The 10,900-nt window shown below is 35.8% G+C and overlaps 2 pseudogenes; one reads left to right on the plus strand and one right to left on the minus strand.

Moving 5' to 3' along the window:
• Window positions 1-483: 483 nt before the first annotated feature.
• Window positions 484-3,256, minus strand: LOC120212398 (annotated as a pseudogene).
• Window positions 3,257-4,509: 1,253 nt separating this feature from the next.
• LOC120212506 lies at window positions 4,510-6,823 on the plus strand (annotated as a pseudogene).
• Window positions 6,824-10,900: the final 4,077 nt, after the last annotated feature.

Below are 10,900 nucleotides of genomic sequence, written 5' to 3' on the forward strand. Positions count from 1 at the left end.
TTTTTCGGCTTCTTCAACCTACTGTGATGTGATGCACTGAAAATTAGGCTAATCAACAGATAAAGTATAGTGATTAAATAAAAAATTAGTGATCAAAATAGAATAAAACTAAAGTAATTAAATTAAGTTTTTGTCAAATTTATAGAAAACTTTGTAATAGTAAACTATGTAAACATAACTCCAACTCAACTCAACGGCGTACTAATTTTTCCAAAGAACAAACGAGTAAATTTACAAGCACCTTCCTTCTTTCCTTCATGGATTTGAATGAAATTCTACCAGGTAGAAAGCATGCTTGTTAATGTTGTTTTTTACATGGTATTCAACTCGAAAAACTGGTTTCCGCCAATGCAACAGCACATGCCCTTCCATCTGAAACCGAAAGGAAATCGAAAAGCTGCATAATCGTACAACTATGTTAACCAAGCTAAAACTCAATCAGCAAGAAACTACCAACTTACCAAGGAAGAAAGCTGGCATGAATCAAGATTCGAGGGTACCCTCTTTTGCCTTGAGCACTACTTCAGTGGTCATACCAATTATCTCATTAGCTCGTGCCAATCCCACACAGGCGTATTTCCCTGTGGGATCCTGCATTTCATAAACCAGTTCATACATTCTTTAACTTAAACCAAAACAAATGAATATCATCTATATATATATATATATATAACCAAGGACCTTATTAACAACTTTCAGCTTCTCTAGCTTTGCAAGTGCATCATCCACATCAAAGTTGCAGCTCTCTCCGAACTCCTCTCGAAGTAGATCCTCGTACCGTTGATCCAATTCCTACACCAGTTTCAACACATTATGCAATCTAGTCCTTTTACCTCTTCGAATCATCACGCAGTATCCAGTATATGCTATCATACCTTGGAGGTGGCTTTACCTTTCTCCATTAGTATAAAGAATGCAATGATTATCTCTTTCACCTGCAATCAACATTAGACTGTGTTGTTTTCATTGGTTTTGACCAGCAAATCTACTTGAAATGGAGACAAAGAGAGAAAACAGCTTACTTTCTGTTGAATCACATCATCACACAAGTGAAGCAAAGTTCCCCTCTCGCTGCCGAGCTGCTTTTCGTACATGGATTGTGTTATTAGATTTTGATATGCAGCCATGTTTGCTTCAAACCTATATGGCCATATGAGAAACAATCAATCTGATACTTTACCAGGCATATATATAGGATCAAATACTTCCTCATATGATATATATATACATATTCATCAAAGATGGACGAAAACGTACGTTAAATAAGTCTTAGCACAGTAACCAACCACTGTTAATAAAATGACAAAAATGACCCAAAGATCTGCTTTAGGCATTTCAAGGGAAGTAATCACTGCAACCTGTGAAGAAGGGCTTTGTAAGTTAATATAAATAGGAAATGAGCCGAGAAAGATGATTGCTTAACTGACCAGTCCCACTACAGCAGAGGCAACGAATGTGACCCAATCCATTGGAGTTAATCCGGGGTTTTTCTTTTCAGGCTGTTAAAAGAGCATACAAAATGTATAATGATCACACTAACACTTCACATAACAACTTTGAGCACAAAAGAGCTTATAAGAGAGATTCACAAGGACTATTTCCAGATCTGCCATTGGTATATTTTTGAAATGTTTTACATGTATTCCTCGATCCTTTTCCTTTCCTCCACTCGATTTCCTGGAATTTCACCATACTTTTTAGATGCAGTGGAAAACTTGTATTTCGGTATCCAATTGGAAACCTGCATGATAAGATGCAATAGACAGTACCTGTAAACAACGATTATCCTCTCAAAAGTAGGTTCTTGAATTGTAGTCTTGGCAACCAAGTTCTGCAAGCTGGAAGAAGAAAGTAATTGAGTAGAAACAACACCAGCATATTAAGACAACAACACCATATAAAGATTGCAATTTCACAACCTTAGTTCCATTTCTTTGAGATGGATGCGCTCAAAGTATAGTTCTTCACTAATGTCCTCATCCTTCATTGGCACTTTCTTATGCGCCCTTCCTGTTTTGCAGAAAATCTTATCCAACCTGTGCAAGGAGCACTTACTTTCAGAGCATCTTCTGTAACTTAATGATGGAGACTGCTAAATGGCTGAACATTCACCAAGAATATGCCATAAGCACTGATATAAGGTAATGATTATCCAGAACAGACTTACCGGATTCGCTTCATAAGACTTGCCCAAATACGTGCAATGATAAGTTCTACCTTCTCCAGGTAAGAAAAATTAGTTGTTCGATCAATTCCGATCCCACGTCTGACGATAACGGACTAGACACAAAAGAATCATACTTAGCTTGTCAAAGAGAGAGTGCCCAAACTAATACTTGTAAATCAAATATGTTCAAAGAAAGCATTTTCAAAATTTCTTAGTTTGATGGTACTGAATCAGCTTTGCATTACACATATGTTCAATGAACATTTATCGAGAATGATGCAATTTCGATGCTAAAATTGTGATTCACAACCTTATCAGCAAAATCTGGAAGGTTATCTTGGGGATGATCAGCAAAGTATTTCCTTAGAAGTGATTTGTCAATCTGAATTCGAAAAAAAGCATGAAGTAAGACAGAGAATCCACATTGTAGTGTCCAGATAATATGCATAACACATGAAGTTGCAGATGACCTTTGGTTCATCAACTGTTATGGGGAGATTAAGAAGATATTGCCCTGCAGTTGCAACGTCGATCTCCTTGTTCGAAACTATCTTAAAATTACTCTTATCCATAACCTGGACACCAAACAAATGAAACTTCAACTTACAACATGATGAGAAATGAAATCCGGGTCATTCGAACGAAAAAAGTTACTTGCACATCAAGGCATGCATTTTATTCTTATGCATGAACCTTGACTGTGACTACATAGGCAGGTTAGTGTTTCGTTTTGTTCCATTATAAGCAAGAAGAATACCTGAAATAAATATGTCAAGAAATTCTGCTCAAGTACATCAATTTCAGCGGGAGTTAGATTCTGCTGCTGCAATTTTTGAGCTCCATATACAGGGTCAAAGAGAGAATAATTGCTACAAAATCATAAAATTCAAACTGAAACCAGAAAAAAAAAATAAAGAAACAAAATGATTGAAGACTCATGTTTACCATCAAATCCTCAAACTGAAGAAGATACCAAGCTCAAATCGTGTACTCGACTCGCTTACTGAACTTTACAATCTCGGTCCGATCCGAACTTTGTTCTGCAACACACGAAAAAAAACGGAGTTTGGAACTAGAAGAAGACGCCATTAAAATGTTCAATGATGGGTTTATGTTGGGATATAAATCTCATACATCATCGATAAATCGTAATATATCGTGTTCATGATGAATAAATAAGAAAAATATGAAAAACTTTAAGATGAATTCAAGTCTCACTATATGAATTATCAAATTTATTCTGGTTATGATTGTAAGAATCGTATTATCTATAATTGTATCTTGAAAAAGAAAAATACAATTAATAACATCAGCATAGCATATGTTGGGATTGCTTGCAACACCTAACCCAATGATCCGAGTTGATACAAAACCTCCCCAATATCCCTTTAATAACATTCATCTGTTTCTTCGACGAAAATACACAAGAGCAAATGTAAAATAGGAGGGTCATTACGTGTCAATCTAATTGGCTTCCATGAGCCATTATCAACATTTCTAACTATAAGCTTGGAAAAGATACTCACAAGTAGATATGAAGAAAATATACCGTATTATCTAATTCTTCTTCGATCTTTTCTCCATTTCCAAGGACTTAAAGTAAACACAATACAAAATTAGCATAAATATCAATATCTTTCCATGTATCTTTAATAAAATCTCATCCCAAACTTCTTTTTCAAGATTCACTGATAAAAAAGTAAGTGAGATCACTTTATAAAGATGATAAAATCAAGAGTTAATTGCATCATACATCCTTAAACTATGGTCCTCGTTCTAAATTGATCCTTAAACTTTTCAATGTTCCAATTTCATCCTTAAACTATGATTACATTCTAAAGTAGTCCTCAAACTTTTGAACATTTTTAGTTTCATCCCCAAACTATATACTTCATTCTAATTTCCCCCAAACATTTTCAACATTTAAATTTCATTCCGAATTATATGTATATACTAATTGCATTACATGTTAATAAAATCGTTAGGTCAAGTTATGTTATTATATGTTTGAAAAAAAATAAAGTTTAAGTTAAATTATGGTTATAATTAATTACATATTTGGATGAATTTGGGAATGAAATTGGAAGGTTTAAAAGTTTAGGGACTAATTTCATGTAAGGGTCATAGTTTGAAGATGAAATTAGAATATTCAAAATTTTAAGGACCGATTTAGAACGAGTATCATAATTTGGGAATATATGATGCAATTAACTCTAAAATCAATCATAATTTTATTATTTATTGCCGATAGACTTCATTTATAGAGCTTTTAGTCTTTCAATCCATGAATGAAGTGCGTATATATATATCTACTATTATTTATTGCAAATGAATATCTCCCTTCCCCACACACACACAACACCCTCCATTTCATCTTCTCTCTCCATCTCTGATCATTGCAACCAACTCAAGAATGGGCCCCACTGAATCCCTACACGTAGTCGAACAAGAAGTGAGCCAAGACGAAGACGACGAGGAAGAAGAACACAAAAACAATGAAGAAAGATCCAGCGCCGGGGAACTCCAAACCAACCTCCTGGACAAGAAAGTGCTGGAACAAGAACCCGAGATGTCCCCCCGCCATGCATCGGCATCCCCGCTTTTCTCCCCAGCGATCTTCATTCGGTACTCCCAGGACGGGTCCTTCAACCAAAGCGTGGGACACTTACAATGTGTTAGCCCCGCCGCCACCTCCTTCGGACGGTGATCGCATGGTGATCGACGTTTATTTGATCAGCCACGGAGAGTGTGAGTTGAATATGAGGCCCGATATTGTGGGTGGAAGATACGACGCTGCCGCCTTGACCTCTAATGGGAAGCGCCAAGCCAGGGCATTGGCTGTGTTCTTAAATAAGCAAGGGATCAGGTTTAACACCGTCTATTGCTCTCCATTGGATCGAGCTAGATCCATGGCTCTTTGTGTTTGTCAGGTAAATTCCTTTTTTTCATTCATTCTTCTTAAAAGAATACAGGAAACTGAAATATGAATGGGATTCATAATTGTTAATTAGAAGAAAAGTTTCTAGATTTAATTGTTAGTTTCTTTAATATCCATTGAGCAGATTGAGAAATTGCTCCTGCTAAAACTTTGGGTCACATGTCAAGTGCCTGCATGTTAAGCTCAGAGAAATTGGTAATTTGGTTCTACGTTGGTTTACATTGCTGACCTGTAATTTGTTTGGAGTTTGCTGAGAGTTTTTCTACAGGTGCATGATTAGTTGAGATACATAGTTTGATATTAGTAATTTAGCATCACCAAAGCTTATTTTTCATTTGGAGTGTGTTGATGGGAATAATTTGGGATGTGTCGGTAGTTGGTGGTTCACCTTTTTTAATTTAGGCGGTTGTAGTCAGTGTAAAAACGGTCGTTGGCAGGTAATTTTCTACTTAGAAAAAAGGAGGAGAGTAGTGTGAAGGAGAAGATGAACAAATAACTATCTAGACAAGAGAAAGAGTTAGATTGGGGGGGGGGGAGAGAGATATAGAGTTTCAGCCTTTTCTCATGGTTTAAATACCTCAAACTATAAGATGTTTGGTGTCAGATCTAGGATCATCATGTTTGTTAATAGACTGACAGAATGTGTAGATACGACAATCAACTATATTCAGATTGACTGTAAAAATCATGACAAAGACTGAGAAGCATGGACTCCTGAGATGTTGTTGTGTCTCCAAGAAAATGATGAGAATTTGGTGATTTTCAGAGTCTTCTTTGGAGGTATAATAGAGTGGAAGATCCTAAATTATGGAACAATACAAGATACTGACTATTTGATGTATGCAAAGTTAATAATGATCGAGTTAATGACTGCAATTGCACATATGTTCTCACGCATGCCATGAAATTATGCGTGACGATATGCATTTTACCATTTACACTCTACTACTTTTCATATTCTTTAAAATCATGCAGGAGATGAATTTTGCCGAGGCACAGATACAATCCTCTGATGCACTTATGGATCTGAATATGGGGCACTGGGAGGGTTGCCTTCGATCGCAAATATATACGCCCGACGTTTTGAACCTAATGGAAAGGTACCAGCCTGATTTTGCTGCACCTTCCGGTGAATCTCTCAGGCAACTGGAATTCCGAATGGTTCAGCTCTTGAACGGAAAAGTCCTCTGTCTTCCTGAAAAGTTGAGGTCTGATTGTTTCCTACACCAAAACGAGAGTCGAGGATTAAGTACGAACCACAACGCCCGTGCCGTAAACAACTCAGTTCATGCGCTACCGAAGAAAAAGTCCGGTAAGAGCAGGCTAAAAACCGTGTCAAAAATCATCGAACACGATGCTGACGATGAAATGTCTCCTAAGGTAGCCAATAACCACCCCAGCCTTCGTGACATAAATGTCAGGAATTCGTCTTTTCCTTCCATCAACACCTCCTTGGCCTCGTCTTGTGTTGGCGTCTTTACTCATTCCCTGCCAATTAAATGCCTCATCACCGGCCTCCTCGAGTGCAGCCCCTTAATGTCACATAAGATGTGCGTAGAAGACTCATCTGTGACTGTGCTGCAGCATTCGTGGAAAACCGGATGGCAGATAAAACAGTTGAATGGTACCGCACATCTTCGGCTTCTTTAGTTGAGGTTTGGGACTTGATCTATCATACAGAACAATTTCTGTTGGTAAATTGAGTTTGATAATTGATGGCTACAATACAGCAATACTTGTGTGTGTGTTGTAAGCATTCCAATTTTGATATATTATTCAATTCCAAATTCATGGTATCCATATCCAAATAAAAAGAGTTGTTCTGAAAGTTTCTCTTCGTTCTTTTTACCGAATCGTGACTTTGTCTGTGTATTAGAGAATTCTTTGATCGGAAGTGTTGTATTGACCTAAAATGGTACGAAAAGGTCACGGGGGCATTTGTTCAAAGTTTAGGTTTGTTGGTGATCTAATGATTTTTCTTGCAAGGATTGACTGCAATATCTTGGTGTCCAAAAACAATCCCTTTTGCTTACCTGAAACCAAAAGGAAAAAGCTTGGTTAGACTAATCAAATAGTGCCATCCAACAATAATTTGAATTTACTCAATCCAGGTTGATCTTTCTGAAACTTCTCTAGAAACTGCTATGATTCTTATTTTCAAGAGTTCAAAAGTTATGCTTCCAAAATAATTTTTTAATATTGTTAAGGGTAAAAAGATTGTCTCGTCAATTATTGATGATTTATCTCTTTTAATTTAGACGAAAAGTCGCAATCAATAAAAATGTGATCTTCGACGGTGTGATAGAGACAGAAACGGCGTCGTGTTGACAAATTCCATATGTGAAGCAGGAGAGTTATTGGAGAAGCCACTGTCACATGCCGTAGGGCTGATTCAGGACGCAATCAAGATGGTTACAGACGATTACATGAGATCAGCCATCTATTACTTCGAGGTCACAAGAGCTAGGCCATCTTTGTCATCCACCCTGCTCATCACAACTTGGTCTAGGCCATCTTTCCACACCACGGATTTTGGATGGGGAGAGCCGGTTCTATCGGGGCCGGCTGCCTTGCCGGAGAAGGAAGTAATCTTGTTCCTATCTCATGGCAAAGAGAGGAAAAGCATAAATGCTCTTTTGGGATTGCCAGCTTCTGCAATGAAGGTGTTCCAAGATCAGATGAAGATTTAGAGCATAACAACAAATATTCATTTGAAGGGTTTAATTAATATTTAAACCATCTCTGCCATTTCACTTTTTCAAGTTCAAAATGTCTGTGGTAAACATAGTCCTATACATTCAGAGCTTGATGAGGCACATGATCAATTTGAACTTGTGTTCCTCACAAGTTATGTATCTTTGATTTAAATATTTATTGTTATATTTTGTATTTGATTCTTTGTATTTGTTGTCACATTAATGAATTGAATTCAAAACTAAGCCACATGTGTCGTAACCGGTTTTCGTCCGGGCACGAATTTTTTACTTGGCGGGAAAAGTGATGTGAATAAATGATTTTTTTAAATAATTTGGGAGTCGCCATCGGCCTTTTGAATCAGGTAGGTCAAATACCTAAAAATCATCCTTTAAAAGAGTTTTTCAGAAAACATCGATTAAAAGATAAACTGATCTGCGTTTTAACCAAAAATTCATTCTTTTTAATGATAAAAAGGGATTCGTGGTCGTTTACGTTTAGGGAAGGATTAGCAGCCCTACAACGCCCAAAATTGGTACTTTTTAATTATACATTGTCTCTATTATTAGAAATTTAAGAATTCAAAATATATTTAATTTATAAATCCTATTATTTTAAGATTATAATTATGAAAAATATATATTAATTATATATTTATAAATAAAATATTTATTTATTTAGAAATATCAGAAAAGGACTTCTAGGTGCCTTAAGACAGCTCTTTTCTTTGATATTAAAAAAATAAATAAATAATTAAAACAATTAAATATAATTTATAAAATAAGATATTTATTTATTTAAAAATATCAGAAAATGGACATCCAATATTTTAAGACTGCCATTTCTTATTGGAAAGAAAAAATATTAAAATAGGATTAAAATAAGTTAAAAATAATTAACTAAGATTTAATAAATAAAATACATATATAAATATAATATATTATGGTTAAATAATGATAATAATAGTATAATAATTAAAAGTAAACATATTAACATATAAAATTAAAACTATATATAAAACTTGTAAAGAATAATAAAAAAAATGAAATTAGTGACTAAATTAGAACCTAATAGAATTAAAATAACATAAAATATTAAAATTTATAGCCTATTTATTTATATAAAAATATAATTACTAATGATGTAATTAACCCTAATTATTAATAAATGATTAAAATTATAATTATTAAAATTAAAGATTCTAACCGAATATAAAAAGATCTAAGTGCTAATAATGTAATTATCCTTATTTAATTAATTCGGGTTAAAAATGATAATTACTAAACTATAAGGGACTAAATTAGGTATTTATCCTAAATATATATATCATATTATGTAAAGGACTAAAATGAAATGAAATAAAATTACTAGATCGAATTATAATATAAAAACATGCTATAAGGATCAAATTAAAAACTTTTTAAAATTAGTGGTTGCGGTAATAGTTTATCCGAAAGCAAAATTACAGATATACCCCTTCCCAAAACGGCGTCGTTTGGGAAGGGGTATATACTCCCTTCCAGCTAGCAGAAGGGCCAGCGTTTCATTTCTTTTTCTTTCTCTCTCTAACTGAGAGAAGAGATTCTCTCTCGCTTCTCTCTAGCTGAGGGAAGCCGGTCATCGGCTGGCAGTCGTCTGTCGCCGTAATCCCCACCGCCGGCCACCACATCCGGTGGCCGGAAAATATCATTTTTATACCAAAATGTAGATCGGACCGTCCTAATGACGGTTCCGGTGTCTTTTTCCTTAAATGGCTCCTGATCGGAGCAAATCTAAGAAAATACCTTCGGTTTTCGAAGGTTTTCGGTGACGCGTGGAGGTTCGTATGAATTCCGGTGATGGCGTGGCTTCCTCGGTAAATATCTCTCCGTCTTTTCCTGATTATTTTTAGTGCTTTGTGGTTGCTGGGTTGCTTTGGGTTCTCCTGTTGTTCTCCCTGTCTTTTCGGTCTCTCCTCCCTTTCATTTTGCAGGTACGATGGCTTTATAGCAATCTCGGTCGCTTGCTCGGACGGTCTGAAGGATGAAAAGTTCGGTGAGCACCAAAGCTATGGCTGGTGACTCACTGTAGGGAAGGCTGTCGGTTGCCATTGGCGTTCTGGAGTGTTCCTTGAGGCGGCGGCGTGGCAGCAAGGCGTCGGCAGCAGCTGGTTGGACCATCTGGCTTGGGAAGTGTCGGCAGAGGTGGCTATTGGGAGTTCTTGGAGGCGGCGGTGGCGGCAACAGTGTTAGGGTTTAGAAACCCTAGTTGAAACCCTAAATATTTAGGGTTTCATTTTGGTATGGGCCAGTTCTGGTGTTTGTAACTGGGCCGGGTCCAATTTCATTGGGCCTGTAATTATTTTTTAATATAATAATATATATAATAATATATAATAATAATATATAATAAATAAATAAAATGGGTAAAAAATTAGTATCTTCAGCTGCCCCTCTTTGCTCATTCTTGTGTTAATAAGAATAGGGCAAAGACGAAAAGATAATAAATTTTTTTATCCATTTGACTTCAGTTGATTATAATGGTAATGTTGAATAATTTCTTCTTTGGGATTAGTTCTTCTAATTATGAACTTTTCCACTGGGGATGACAATTTATCTCTTTCTGTGATGTAATCTAGCAAATGTTGAACAAGCTCTTCTCATTGTGAACTTCTTATTCTTCAGATGAGTTCTTCTCATTGTGAACTTCTTCTGGAAATGCTGATGATGATATATCTCATTCTGTGATAGAGTCATGCAAAAGGTCGAACAAGCTCTTCTCATTATGAACTTCTTCTTCTTTCTTCAGATGAGTTCTTCTCATTATGAACTCTCTCTGGAAAAGTTGATCCATCGAGTGATGAATTCGAGCGAAAAGTTGAACAAGTTCTTCTCATTATGAACTTCTTCTTCCTTTTTCATATGAGTTCTTCTCATTATGAACTCTTTCACTGGGGATGCTGATCCATCAAATGATGAATTCAAACAAAAGATTGAACAAATTCTTCTCATTATGAATTTCTTCTTCCTTCTTCAGATGAGTTCTTCTCATTATGAACTTTTTTCTGGAAAAGCTGATCCATCAAATGATGGATTTGAGCAAAAGGTTGAACAAATTCTTCT

This window comes from Hibiscus syriacus, unplaced genomic scaffold (genome assembly GCF_006381635.1).
Source record: "Hibiscus syriacus cultivar Baekdansim isolate YM2019G1 unplaced genomic scaffold, ASM638163v2 tig00110013_pilon, whole genome shotgun sequence".
NCBI classification, from domain to species: domain Eukaryota; kingdom Viridiplantae; phylum Streptophyta; class Magnoliopsida; order Malvales; family Malvaceae; genus Hibiscus; species Hibiscus syriacus.